Source organism: Pan troglodytes, chromosome 12 (genome assembly GCF_028858775.2).
Source record: "Pan troglodytes isolate AG18354 chromosome 12, NHGRI_mPanTro3-v2.0_pri, whole genome shotgun sequence".
Classification (NCBI taxonomy): Eukaryota; Metazoa; Chordata; class Mammalia; order Primates; family Hominidae; genus Pan; species Pan troglodytes.
In genome coordinates, this window is record NC_072410.2 from 55,146,059 (window position 1) to 55,159,550 (window position 13,492).

The 13,492-nt window shown below is 40.3% G+C and overlaps 1 long non-coding RNA gene across 1 annotated transcript; it reads right to left on the reverse strand.

Moving 5' to 3' along the window:
- Positions 1-4,856: 4,856 nt before the first annotated feature.
- LOC107971659 (uncharacterized) lies at positions 4,857-12,386 on the reverse strand. The gene is made up of 3 exons (XR_001714561.3): positions 11,931-12,386; positions 8,804-8,902; positions 4,857-5,100 (listed from the first exon to the last, which is right to left on the reverse strand). It is a non-coding gene; the product is annotated as an uncharacterized LOC107971659 (long non-coding RNA).
- Between the last annotated feature and the right edge of the window lie 1,106 nt (positions 12,387-13,492).

The following is a 13,492-nucleotide window of genomic DNA, read 5'->3' on the forward strand; positions in this document are numbered from 1 at the left end:
AATACTTTCTTGCAAAACATCATCTTATTTCTTCCATCCTCTGACCCTTTCAATGAAATGGGGGTGGTCTCCCCAAGTTGGAAGCGGTGTAACTGGATGACATGAAATAATCTTCTTTGAATGTTTAAATGTCATGCTTAATTTTTCCTCACCACTTTATGGTACCTTCTATTTATAAATTTTTGACTTATAAATTGAGGCAAAGAAGCTTAGCAGGTTAAGAAATTTTCATGAAACCAAGTCTTCTGAAACTTAATATTGGATGTGATCTAAGTTTCACTGCCTGGCTTATGCTATACCTTATCATCTGAAATGACATTCTCCTGGGTTTTTTTAATTGAAATTTTTTATTTAGATAATTGTAGATTCACATGCTGTTGTAATAAATAATCCAGAGAGATGCTTTGTACCCTTTACCCAGTTTCCCCAATGGAACATTTTGTAAAACCATAGTACAGTATCACAACCAGGATTGATAGAATCCACAGGCTTTAGCCAGATTTCCCTATTTTTACTTGTTGTGTGTGTGTTTGTGTTTAGTTCTATATAATTTAATGACATGTGTGGAGTTGAGTATCTATCATCACGGTCAAGAGACTGAACAGTTCCATCTCCACAAGGAACCTTGGGTTGCCCTTTGATAACCATCTCCATCTCTCTCCTGCCCCTTCTCCAAATCTGTGGCAACCATTTTAATCTAGTCTTCATTTCTAAATTTTTAAAATGTGATATAAATAGAATCATGCATTATGTAACCTTTTCGGATTGGCTTTTCTTCACTCAGTATAATTCCCTGCAGAGTCATCAGGTTGCTACACACATCAATAGTCCATTCCTTTTTATTCCTGCATAGTATTCCATGGTGTGAATGTAACCACAGTTTGTTTAACCATTCACTCAGGAAAGGACTTCTGAGCTATTTCCTGTTTTTGGTTAGGGTGAATAAAGCTTCTCTAAAGATTAATGTACAGGTTTATACAAAATACAAACACCCCACATTTTTTAAACAGTCTCCTCAACTTGTGTAATTGTTTGAGGCCAATCACTGATTTTATCATAGCCATAAAATCTTTCTAGTTAACTTCAGTTAACCTTGTACTATCCCCTTCCTGGATGCCAAAGAAACACCTAGGTGCACCAAGCTTAGCATTTGCTTATGTTGTATTATTTTTGTTGTATTTTTTGCCTTTTCAATGAGATTGGGAGATGTTTGAGGACAGGGACCATATCATAGTCCGCTTTTGTTTGTTTGTTTGTTTTTGTTTTTTTTTGTTTGTTTTTTGTTTTTTTGTTTTTGAGATGGAGCTCACTCTGTTGCCCAGGCTGGAGTACAGTGGCATAATCTCGGCTCGCTGCAACCTCCGCCTCCCAGGTTCAAGCAATTCTCTGCCTCAGCTTCCCAAGTAGCTGGGATTACAGGTGCCCACCACCACACCCGACTAATTTTTGTATTTTTAGTAGAGGCGGGGTTTCACCATCTTGGCCAGGCTGGTCTTGAACTCCTGACCTTGTGATCCACCCGCCTCGGCCTCCCAAAGTGCTGGGATTACAGGCGTGAGCCACTGTGCCCGGCCCCATATTTCCACTTTTTTATAGCCTGTAGTGCCTACTACAGCTGTTAGACATAACCACAAATGAACTAACCAGGCAATAGTTTTAAATTTAATTTGATTTATTGTGCCTCTGTGACAGAGTATATCATGTTACTGTGTGGATATAAGAAAGCATAATGAACATACAATTTAGCTGGAAAACTCAAGCCAAAACGAAAGGATGTGAGGTTGGAAAACAATGACCTACTGTGATTTTGCTGTCAGCTGATGTGGACAGAGAACTGCGAGGTCAGTGTGGGCTAGAGAAAGGATGAACAGTTGGTGAGCTGCTGAAGAAAAGAGTTGGTAATCAGGACAGGTAGGTGAGATGTGACCAGACTATGACCAACTCTTATGGACCAAATGCTTGTGTCCTCCACCAGGATTTGTATGTCAAAATCCTAATCCTCAATGTGATGGTATTAGAAGGTTGGGCCTTGGGAGGTAATTAAGTTATGAGAGTGAAGCCCTTGTAAATGGGATTAGTGCTCTTAGAACAGGGTCCCCAGAGAGCTTTTTCACACTCTGCACTATGTGAAGATATAATGAAAAGCTGGCACTCTGCATCCCAGAAGAGGGCCTTCATGAGACTCGGACCATCCTGGAACCCTGATCTTGGACTTCTAGCCTCTAGAACTGTCAGAAAGAAATTTCTCTCATTTATAAGCCACGCAGCCTATAGTACTTTGTTACAGTGGTCCAGGCTGACTGAGATGCAGGCCTCAAGGTGTACCTATTAGGTATGTGGGCTGATTTCATTTTCTGGAATATATTATTGCCAACAAAAGCTAATTGAGACTTGAGATGTTGAAGTGGATCAATGTGACACTGCTAGGCTGAACTCTAATTCTGCTGGAACGAGGCCCTGCTGGCCTCTAGATGTTTTGGGAGTTTCTGAGCTTTTAGGAAATGTTATGGAACACTGAGATTTATGTCCCTTGAATTGTGTAGGGCCAGTTATTCCTTTTAGAAATAATTTGAATTGGGTCACAGATGTGTTCGATGCTCCAGCAGCTGCTGAGGGGGTCTTTGGGTCTAGCAGATAAAACAATGGAGCACTTGCTCTGCCAGAGGAAAGGCTAGGTGCTGAAAGAACCAAAGAGACTAGCATAAACTCTGGAAGAGGGAGCATGATCCTAGCATAGGGTGAAGCTGCACCTCACCAACCTCCTCACACCCCTGTCCCTTTCCCCTTCCTAAAACATCTGGACAATTCTGCTGTGAGGAACTCCTGCAAAAATAGCTAATCACAAGGATCTTTCTGCTTCCTAGAGGTCAGAGATCCAAGGGAGGGTCAGCAGCTTCATAAACAGTAGCCTGGGTCTGTCAGTGGTCCACAAAGCCAAAGATCACAGAGTAGTGGACATCAGAACAGAACTGTGGTCATCACCACTACACCACATCCAGGACCCTTAAGATCAATTGTTTTGAAGGAGACCCTGCGGGAGATCTTAGATTCAAGATACACACTGTTTTATAAAGGTGATATAGTGGTACTTACTCTACAGTGACACCTGGGAGGGATGGATTCTATGAGTTCTGTTATTCTGGGGAAGAATGAAGAGCGAATGCCAATGCCAATCATGACTTAAGATGCTGGCTGTGCTCATCAGTGGCCAGCTGCAGAAGACATTTACATGTACCAATAAAGAGAAGCTAATACTCATAGGGTTTTGTCAATGATCCTATCCTGTACACTTCTGTTTAATTTCCATTTTCAACTTTGAAGGTGAGGCACTTGTTAATATACCTAAACAGCTCTGTTTGTAATTTTAGATGTCTGCAACAGGGAGATTGCTCATAGCTTAAAGGTCCCACGGTAAAAAGCAAAAAATGTGTAATTCCTAAATACATATGAAATTTCAGGCACAAATTCACTTAGAGTATTAATGACTTTAATGAAGACAGCCATCCAACTTAAAATCAGACTTGCAGTAAAAGTGTAAGCAATGCCCTAATTAATATACTTACTGATTGTTTTCCTTGATAAAGACAGTGACTGTTAAGTCTAATAGTGCCTCAAAGATCAACTGAACAGTGAAAAAGGCAACCAGCCAGTGACTTGAGTTTTTTTTTTTTTTTTTTTTTGAGATGGAGTCTCGCTCTGTCACCCAGGCTAGAGTACAGTGGGGCAATCTCGGCCCGCTGCAACCTCTGCCTCCCGGGTTCAAGCCATTCTCCTGCCTCAGCCTTCTGAGTAGCTGGGATTATAGGCACGTGCCACCATGTCTGGTTAATTTTGTGTATTTTTAGTAGAGATGGGGTTTCACCATGTTAGCCAGGATGGTCTTGATCTCCTGACCTCGTGATCCACCCGCCTTGGCCTCCCAAGGTGCTGGAATTACAGGTGTAAGCCATTGCGCCTGGCCAACTTGAGATCTTTTAACCAAAAAAAGTACTTTCTTTCTACTCAGCTCCATAGCGATAACATCAATTATTATTATTATTATCATTGTCATCATTTTATATTATTATTTAACCTAGTTTTGTTTCTTGAATAAATTCAAACATTCTGAGGTGTAGGTGTAGCCTTAAAGTACTCTATAGAATAAAGTGCATGAAGTACAAGGCAGTGTGATGTTAGAAACATAATTTCCAGTTTCAATTGTTCTTGAATAAAGCTCTTCAGGTTCAAGTTGCATTCTGCCAGGAGTCTTCTTTTCACGCCAACTCAACCCATGGAGAAGAAAGTGGCTGCCTTGACTTTATTGTGAGAAAGGTTGGCCCTCTTAGCTCTGTTTTATAAAGAAGGAAATTACATACATTAGCCAACATCTCATAGCTGACAAATGATGGAACCTAGGTCTGTGTGGCTCCAGAAATTTCCATTATTTCTCCCATGCCATGCTCAAGAAAGATAATCAGGATATGAGTCACTAGCTTTAGCCCTCTCCACAGAGCATTTTCCAAAAGGGAGAGTAACTCCCCCCCTTGAGAAACAAAGAGAAAGTAAGCAGGAAAATTCCTTGAGGAACACAAAAGACTTAATTGCTATTTGTCACTTCTCTTACTTAGGACAAGATTAATTAAACTCTGATCTTTTCATTTGCATGGGCCTAATGTAGATGGCCTAAAAATTGCTTCTTAAAAAAAGAGACTCTTCTGGGAAAATACCATGTGAATAAATCTGAACTCTCTTCGTTCCTTCCTACTGCCTGAACTTGTTTTAGACAACAGAAGTCTATGATTTAAAAACAAAAAAGCCAAACGTTTCAAATCTGATGGTGAAAACCTTTTTCATCATGTTCACAGATACCATCAAGGTTTAAGAAGTATTGCAGTTTATTAAGATGTATATTTTCAAGCTTGATGGAAATGACAGGGTCTCAAGCTGCAGTGTGTCTCCAGGCCAAAACTAGAGACAGTTTCCAAATTCCTTATTGTTACACCCAGGAAGAAGCCCTGCACATAGGCTGTAGATTTGTCAAAAACTTAATTCTCCATGACAATTTCCATTGAAGGTAGAGGAAAGTCAATAGCCTGGAGTTCACGTCATCTTGGACAGCGGCTAGAAGATGGTACAATAAAGAAACCATAACCATGATAAACAGTGATTTCCCAATTAGATGTGAGAAAAATAAAGAATCGTTAAAATGACAAAATACCATCAGTCATGAAGGGTTGGCCTAATTAAATAATAGACCAATGTAAACCAGAGATTTATCATCTACCGGCTGTACTATGTGGGTTTATTCAAAACAATGGAAATTGACGTACATTTTACATACAGCCTCCTCTCATTAGCTTCCTCCTTAACCTTTATCTGGAGGTCACCTAGGAAAATATACCTCCAACCTTAACTAGTTTCTGTATTCTTTCTGGTGTAACCCAGTCTCCAGTAGAGCATTTATGGCCTTGACCTGCCTGGTGGACAGAATGGTGGTTTTTCTTTAGTCTTGCTACAGGCTGCCCTTGCGTGTTTTGCTTTGCTCACTCGTGTTCACCGTCAGTGTTGGCATCTGAATGTTTCTTTTGGCAAAACATTCAGAGCAGCAGGGCTCTGAGTGCTGGCCCTGTAGAGTCCTTTGGAAGGGTGTGGATTGGGTGGGGTCCCTGCATGTCACTGGCCCTGCCCACTATTACATCTGCCAGATGGACTTGCAGCCATGAGTTCTTTGACCAGGTTAGTCAGTGAATCGATCTGAGGATGGCAGCTTCAGGATGAAATACACTTTCCTCTGCAAATGGCCTTTGTGTTTCTCTTCCTTTGTCATCCTAGGCCACTGACTTCCCAAAGCCTAAAAGCACATGAAGTTCCATGTAATGTGACCACTCCCAGGACAGCCTGAAAGTTTGCCATTTGAAGGTTCAGTTCTGTTTGCTCTATTGTTTATCCCCAGTTTATTATTCATCTTGCATGGTTTAAAATATTGACTTTCATATCCACTTCCTCCTTAGCTTCACTGAGCTAGCCCAGATATTCATGAACTCAGGTCCTTTTGATAGTGTTGGCTGTCGTTCCATCTTTTTCACCCCACCCAACTGCCTGACAATTTGTCTGTATTCTGCTCAATGTCACAAATATGAAGCTGAGGTCCCTTCCAGGATATTTAAATCACTATAGTTGGTGGCCATACCTTTGAGAGGATTCTGCTTCCTCCAGTTGTTCTTAATTATCTGAAATTGATGATTTCAGTATTAACAATTGATAATTGATTGACCATTCAATTGTGGTAATAAATGCCAGGCTCCCATCTGACAAATTCCATCTCACCCTTATGTCTAGTACAAATCATATCCTTCTCTAGGCTGTCACTTCAGCACCTGGATGAGGGTGAAGGCCAAACAGTGTCACTTGACTGGTATGATCTATGGCAAGTGCAGCAGGATTTGGTGCCCAGAGGAATAAGCCCCTGGCAACACTGCCACAGAGCCTTTGTTTTTGTTTTTATTTTCCTCATTAGGTGAAAGCCATCCAACTTTCCCTGATGTTTCCTTCTCTTTTTCATTATGTCCATGTGCATAAGAGGTTAGACCATTTTGGTTAGTCACTAAACAATAAGTAGCAAATGATTAATGATTAACCAAATGATTCAACCACATAGTTTAGGCATAGCCTGAATAACTACTTTCCAAAGACTTCTTATAAATGCCACTGTGTTCAGGTGAGTTGTTGAGCTCTTACTCTTTCTCTCAGTCTCTAGCTTCTTTTTTTGTCCTGACCTTTTCGAGGTTTGTATTGATTCCTTTGTTATGAAAAAGCAATCTGATAAAGTTTTGGTATAGAAAAAATTATCTGATAGAATAGTTTATATGTTATTTATATGCTAGTCATATAATGTCTATTTATATGTTAGTCATTGTGCTTGGCACTTAGTGTACTGTGGTGAATAAAACACATTCCTTTCCCTCATGGTGCTAGCAGTCTACTAAGACCACAATGAATAGATAAACAAACAAACATATAATTAGAAAGTAGTAGAAGTATGCAAGTGAAGTCCATAATGTAGTGCCTGGAACCTAATGTTAAATAACTGCAAATTATTATTCCTGTTAATAATAATTATTATAATAACTACATAAAGTTGTTACATATACAATATTATTACATAATATATTGTCATTATTATACAAGATAGTGAGTGTTCTGGTTATCTACTTTTGCATAACCAATCACATGAAAATTTAATGTCTTAAAATAATAACAACCATTTATTTTGCTCATATATCTGCAATTTGGGCAAGGCTTAGTGGCATTAGCTGAGACATTCTCAATTGGAGGCTGGAGGATTCTTTTCCAAGATGGTCCACTTACATGCTTAGTAAGTGAGTGCTAGTTATAACATGGGAGCTCAATCAAGGCTATTGGCTGGAGGCCTCAGTTTCTCCTGACACAGGACTTACAATGGGGCTGCTTGAGCTTCCTGACTACATGGAGGCTGGGTTCCAAGAGTTTTTCAAGTGACAGAAAGTGAAAGCTGTCCTTAAAGCCCTGACCCTAGAAATTATCAGCATCACTTCCACCATATTCTATGAGTCAAGCAGTCACAGAACCTGCCCACTTTGAAGAGGAGAGGCCATAAACACCTATTTTCAATGGGAAGAAGATCAAAGAATATGTAGCTATTGTTGATCTGGCACAATGGGTTAACATACAAGCTCAAAAATGCGATCATTCCTTTTCATAAAATACCAGCTTATTTGGCTGGAGCACATTTTAAAAGCAATTTTATTTTTCATTTTAGGTTCTTGCATGAAGTAGGTAGCATAATTGGTGTTGCCCTTATTCTGCAGGGAATTGAGACAGATTTTAACTTGCTTAAGGTGCCAGCCATACTGTATAAACCTAAGGAAGTTTGCTTCTCCTCAGTCCCCAGGTGCTTTCCACAACTTTTTCCAGGTTGTGACTGGGTTTTAACCAGTCACACCCACTGGTTTGTGACTCAAGAAGTACATAGTTTTAATGGTCAGATCTGCGCACCACTGGTACCCAAGTTTTACAATATCCAGCTGTGGAATGGATCATCTTGTCGCTGAGGCCTCAGTTACTGAGATCATTGTTCACTTTTGGCGTACCATCTGTTGTCTGGATCTTCCTAAGTGATTTTCTGGGTTGGCTTTCTTTTTCACTGGGAATAGAAGAAGTTGTCAAAAGCCCAATGCATTCTTTTCTGCATTGTAAAACCATCAGGACTTAAGGAAAAATCCGTTAGCAATAATTGATTTGTTCAACTATCATTCAATTTCAAGTATTTTCTCTCTCTTTTTATTAAAAATTACTTAAAAGTTGCGGATGCCCAGCTCTGGTCTTTTGAGTGTGTTCCCATCTACTTTACCTCCTATCCTTAGTGAGTTTGCCACAATTACATTGTAGTTTGAAAACTAATTCTGTTTGGAATGTGTTAAAATCTTTCATTTAACACCGATTCTTTTTAGATATCTTTAAATTCAGACAACTAGACTAAAAAAAAAAAAAAAAAGGATGGATTAAACCTGACAAATTTGAGTTGTTGGAAAGTGTTTTAAACAATTGTCTAGGCCTTTGGAAAATCTACTTCATGTTTGTCTCTAGATCCTTTCCTGAATTTTTAGTCTCCTTTTATTTAGAGAAAAGTTGAAACCATATGTTTCTGAGTCATTTATAACTAATTTATTTAGAATTAGCTCAAGAAGCTATTGTTTTGTAAGAACATGTACTTTAAAGTTGTATGTAATCCATTTTAAGCCCTTTCTCTTCTTTAAGTAAGGAAAAATTATTTGCCAAACTTTACCTGAAAATCCAAAATTGGTTTGTTTCAAGATGCTGGAGCCATTAACAGTACTGAATGTAAGTCAGGGTATTGCTCCAAACTCTGTTCCTCCATGTTTGCCTAGAATTGGTATGGATACAAATTTGTGAACATGTCATTAGATCATTGGGCAGCACTTGACCAGTCTGCAGTTGAGGTTTCCCCAGGACCTAAAAAACATCCATAGATCTGGTTATGCATAGATTGATGAGTCTACTGTCTGGTGAGGCCATTGTAGGACATTAAGAGATTTGGAGATACAATATAGAATTGAATCCCCCATTATTGCAAATGTTTCGGGATTGGAAAAATATCTCCACATGGCAAGATGAACACCTTTGTAAACCAAAGAAAGAAACAGTTTGCATGGACTGAATGCAGTTTAAAACATAAAGGAAACAAGATAATGAAAATTTTGAGAAACTAAATCAGTGGAAGAGAGCTGGCACAGAAATGGTGAGGGTGAGGTGAGGAATGGGTCTTTGAATGGTGGTTCTAAGCCTAGCTAACAATCAGAGTCACCTAAATGGACGCTTGTTTCACCAGCACAGATTCCTGTGACACAGGATGGTTTGGTTCAGGCACCTGTATTTTCTAAAAGCTCCTCAAGTGACTCTGATGATCAACCTAGTTTGGGGACCATATTGTCATTGGAAATATTTGTAAACTTTTCATGCATACAAGCATACATATACCCCCCATTCCCCAACACACGTACACACACACGAAAGCACAATTATCACAAAGGAAACTAAAGTCCAGTCTGGGCCACAACAGTCTCTTTTATCCCCTGAAATCTGACTCTGCCTTCCCTCAAACTTTACGAATAGAAATCCGGTAAGTTAGCCGTTTTACTTCTGCGTTCTTCTATACAATTCAGACTACCTCTTTCACCAGGTCTCAATTCAGGGCCTGAGGTGGGTGGGAGAACAAGACAAAGTAGATAGCTACAGACACCTGCAACTGTGGGGAAGCTCTTCCTTGTGTCTTGAGTATTTTATGTCCAGCTCACAACTTTATTATGTGCTCATGAGAAAAGCCCCAGAGTCATTACCAGGAATCCTCTATCTACACAAGGACTACATTATGTAATTTTATTGCTTTTTGGAATCTTGTCAATATCCTCAGTGGAACTCTTAATTGCCCAAAAGGAGTTGAGCAAAGAGGTTGGTGATGATGCCAAGTCCAGTGGGTAAGGATGGTCAGTCCATAACACCAGATTGCCCATCCATTCAGGGCAGTGCCGTCCCAATAGACTGACTGTTTCCAGATTATGTTTGGGAATGGGTCCAACTTTGTTTCAACAACTAAATTCACCAGGTAAAAGCTCTCCTTATGATTTTACTAGACCAGCATTTTCAACCGCCATTAATGAGCCAAGTACTATGCAATTTTATAAATTAAGGGATTCGGGCTATAATTATGTGTAAATCCTCCCCAAATTACCTGCTCTAGTCAGAAGGCATGGTCTGAAAAAGGGAGCAATAATGTTTTGGAAAATCATGACATTCTGTAAATAAACTCTGGCAGCAAAAATTTCTTGGCAAAAGTACTGTTCAAGTCAATAAGCCTCAATTTATTGCTACATGAATCAGAAATTAATTCTTCCTCAGTCATTTCCATACTTCTGAAGTATGACATCATTGGCAGAATCTGAACACTCTATGGGTACCTAGACTCTTCATATAGTAAGTGAAAATGAACGTAAACAGTCGAAGAGGGAAGCACTTAATTTTCTTGAAATTTTCTGGAGAATTGAGTTTACTATAATGAGAATATATGAGGCTGTGAAAGGGTGTGACGGAGATGGGAGAAGTGGAGTTATTATGACCTTGGTGTCCATAGAGACATTTGTATTCTCTGGGGGATAACAAAGCCAAATACTCAAAAGTCTGTTCACAAGGAGACATTGTTGCTGGGACTACCTTTTATTCAGCTTTTTTTATCCTTTTCTCCATTTCCAAGGAATGATATAATCTCTGATTCTGCTTTTGGAGTCCTTCCCAGCCCATTCCTTTGTTGTCTTCTAACCTTCCATCCATGTGTCAGAGTGGTGTGAAAACATCCAAGCATCCTGCTTAGGAAAATGTATTTGCTGTTGATATTGTTTGGCAAAACACATTGATAGGGTATTTTGGTTGTGAAAAGTGAAACCTCAAGTCAAGATCTAGAGGCAGGAGGCAAAATAAAGGGTACATCGAATTGTTCTTACGTGAAAAGATGCGGAAACTTTTTTGTGTGTGAGCAGCCTGAGAGCAAGAGGGGATGAGGGACCCAGAAAAATTGGAAGCGTGGAGCTACAAGATCAAAGGAGAGAGGTTGGCTTAGTAACATGGTGGGCATCAGGGATAGTGGGGGCATGGGCCAAGTTGTTTTATAATGGCAGTGTTTGATATTACATTTTAAATTGTTTGCTGCATTGCTCTGAGAATAGGAGCCCCTTGGGGTACCATGAACTTGAGTAGAGTTCATTATGTACACTTCCTTGTGTTGGTGATCATTTGGCAGAGGAATTAAAAGGGGATGAGGTGACAGCCCACACTGGGGTCAACCTGTGTGGTGAGATGGTTACAGAAGATGAGACACTGGGTAGAAGGCAGACTATTAGAGACAAATGAGCCCCTGAGACGCCTCTACTCTCATGTGAGTCACCTCCCATCTCACAAGGGCCTCTGTGGTCATCTCTCAGCTGATCTTGCTCTTCCCTCTCCTGCCCTGCTACCATCCTTTCTCTACAACAGCAACTGAGGTGAGCTTTAAAAATGTAAATCTGATCATGATGGCTTCTCATTCCTTTCAGAATAAATTCTAAATTATCTGCCGTGGTCGACCAAGCCCTGTGCAGCCTAGCTCATGTTTGCCCCTCCGACCTCCTCTCTTCCAACTTTCTCCTTCCCTCCCACTGATCTACCCACACTGGGCTCCTTGCCATTTCTCCTAGACACCAACCTCCTCCCCATCTCAAGTTTCTACACTTTGTGTCTCCTCTGCCTGATAAGCTCTTTGCCCAGATGCTGGCATAGCTGGATCCCAGATATCATTCAAATCCTAACTTACATGTCACCTTTGCAACGAGACCTCCCTTGACCATCCTAATTAAAATACTCACCCCTCAACTGCTACTCTTGATTCTTTACTCTGCTTCATTTCTTTTCATTGCACTTATTATCACCTTCCATTTTTATTTATTTGCTTACTTATTTGCTGTCTGTCTCCCTGGGGTTGACAGCCTCTAAAACAGCCTCAGTGTTCTCTGTCTTCTGGTATTTCTCATCTTGAATGTGGGCTGAATCTAGTGACTTCTTTCTAATGAGCAGAATTCAGGAAATGTGATGGGATTAGGTTACAAAAAGAGTGTGACTTGCATCTTGCCTTCTCTTGCCCTCTCTCACTCTGTCTCTGGGGTCCTTGTTCTGGGGGCTGCAAACTGTTATGTTGTGAGTAACCTATGGGGAGGCCCTTGTGGCAAGGAACTGAGGCCTCTGGCCAACAGCCAGCAAGGACCTGAGGCCTGTAAACACCTGAGGCTGTGTGAGTGACTTTGGAAAAAGGTCTCCTCCCAGCTGGCTTGGAGATGACCACAGCTCCAGCTCACACCTTGTAGCATTATGACCCTGAGTCAAAGGCCCCCAGCTGAGCCACACCCAGATTCCTGACCCACAGAAACTGTAGGGCAGTAAATGTTTCTCATTTTAAGTCACTAAGTTTGGGGGTGCTTTGTTATGCCATAATAGATAACACACTGCTCCACTGGAATGAAAACTCCATGTGGGTAGAGACTTTCTCTGTCTTGTTTCGCACTCTCTCCTAAACAAATAGTATAATGCCTGGCACACAAAAGGCACCCAATATATTTTTAGTTTAAATTAGTCAATTAATGCTGGGATAGGAGGGGAGAACACTGAGTTTTTCAAAACATGTTGAATCAGGTCTTGAGCCAACATTGATATTTAAAGTCGAGGCTGTTCTTAAAGTTGACTCCAGAAGTCTCAGGAGTACTCATGTCACAAACATGCCAGTAATACCGGACTCATAATACTAATCTCTTAAGCACGATTATTGATGCTGGTCTCTGTTGCTGAGCAAACTTCCACTGACAAGCCCAAGCTGAGGGTGGGGCCAAATGTTACCCAGTTGCTGTGTGCATTTGGAAGAATGACTCAAACCTCCCACACTTCCTTCATCTGTAAAGACCTCACTGGGGTGTTGGTAATACAGAGAATAAAATACATAATGGGCTAAGGTTTGCTCTCAATAAATGGTGGTCTCCCCTCCCTCAGGGAGCTTGTTATCTAAGTGAGGAGACAAGATCTGTGCATAAGGAAGATGATTCACAACACTCCACATGAAGCATAATGTGATGTTACATACCAGATGTTTTCCAGGCAGGAGTTACAATGGAATAATTAATTATTTTATGGTTCTTCTTTTCTGTAGGGTGTTGGGTGCACATTTGTCACCTGGGAATACTACCAGCAAGCCTCATATTTTTTCTGCAATAAATGCTGGAAAGGAAAAAGAAATGCTGAAAATGATGAAGTAATTCCAATTCTGCTGATAGAGACCTGGAAATGCACTAGGGAAAAATGACAAGAGTGTAACACACTGCTGCTGATTATGTCATAATGATTATTCTATGCAGTTTGAAGAAGACTCACTGTTCTAAAGAAT